The sequence below is a fragment of the Acomys minous genome (assembly GCF_964271855.1).
Source record: "Acomys minous genome assembly, chromosome: 6".
NCBI classification, from domain to species: domain Eukaryota; kingdom Metazoa; phylum Chordata; class Mammalia; order Rodentia; family Muridae; genus Acomys; species Acomys minous.
The window spans coordinates 78,310,201-78,311,571 of record NC_140487.1 but is presented as its reverse complement, the minus strand read 5'-3'; the positions used below and the strand labels follow the sequence as shown (position 1 = coordinate 78,311,571).

General features: G+C 41.1%; 1 pseudogene across 1 annotated transcript; it reads left to right on the top strand.

The window, feature by feature from the left end:
• Nucleotides 1–555: 555 nt before the first annotated feature.
• On the top strand, nt 556–1,158 carry LOC311600319 (large ribosomal subunit protein uL22-like; annotated as a pseudogene). The gene has a single exon. The product of its transcript is annotated as a large ribosomal subunit protein uL22-like (transcript).
• The last annotated feature ends 213 nt before the right edge of the window (nt 1,159–1,371 follow it).

The window sequence follows — 1,371 nt, the reverse complement described above, 5'->3', positions numbered from 1 at the left end:
ATCAGCTTTCTGCCTTCAACCTATAAGTCCCAAGGATTGAACTCACATTGTTAGGCTTTGGCTCTGATGAGCCATGACTATATGTACCATTGTTGATAGTTTTCCATTTGAAATAGCTAGTTACCACAATAAAGGAAGAAAGAAAGGGGAAAAAAACCAGAAATGACAGAGGAAAAAACTGTAAGGACCTTTTCACTTTGTGTAGGTAATAGAAAACTTTATATTAAATACCTTAAATATACTTTAAAAAAGAAAATACTAGACAGGCATTGTCCACACAGTTTTAATTCCAGGACTCAGAAGGCAGAGGCAGGAAGACTTTTGTGAGTTCAAAGCCACTTGGTATACTGGAGAGTTCCAGGAAAGCCAGGACCAAATAGTGAGATGTTTTTGTTTTTTTTTTAAAGCTTACTGTTTTAATTTTATATTTATTTTAAATAGCTTTGAGTCTCCTGGAACTCACTATGTATATCAAGCTGGCCTTGAACTCATAGAAATTCTCTTGCCTCTGTCTCCAAAGTGCTAGGATTAAAGACATGTAACACTGTCCTTCCTGTAAACAGCCAGAGGTGACCTGTGAAGATGGTTCGCCACCCACTTGACCCAGAAAACCCTACAAAATCATGCAAATCAAGAGGTTCAAATCTTCGTGTTCACTTTAAGAACACCTGGGAAATTGCCCAGGCCATCAAGGGTAGGCATATCCGAAAAGCCACCAAGTATCTGAAAGATGTTACTTTAAAGAAGCAATATGTGCCATTCCAGGCTGTGTAATGGTGGAGTCGGGAGGTGTGCCCAGGCCAAACAGTGGGGCTGGACTCAGGGTCGTTGGCTGAAAAAGAGTGCTGGGATTTTGCTGCACATGCTGAAAAATGCAGAGAGTAAGGGTTTAGATGTAGATTCCGTAGTCATTGATCATATCCAGGTGAACAAGGCACCTAAGATGCATTGATGAACTTACAGAGCCCATGGCCCCATTAACCTGCACATGAGTTCCCCTGGCCACATCGAGATGATACCCACTGAAAGGAGCAGATTGTTCCAAGCCAGAGGAGGCGGTGGCACAGAAGAAAAAGATATGCCAGAAGAAACTGAAGAAACAAAAACTGATGGCACGGGAATAAATTTGATATAAAATAAATGCACATAAAAGAAAACAAAAAAGACATGTAACACCATGCCCAAATGCTTTTTAATTTTTTAAGACAAGGCCTTGTTGTGTGGTCCTCACTGACCTTGAACTCGCTGTATAGACTAGGGTAATCTCTAATTTGCAGTGATCCTCCTGCCTCTACCCCCTAAGTGCTGGGATTTTGGTTTTTTTTTCAAGACAGGGTTTCTCTGTGTAGCCTTGGCTGTCCAGGACTTGCT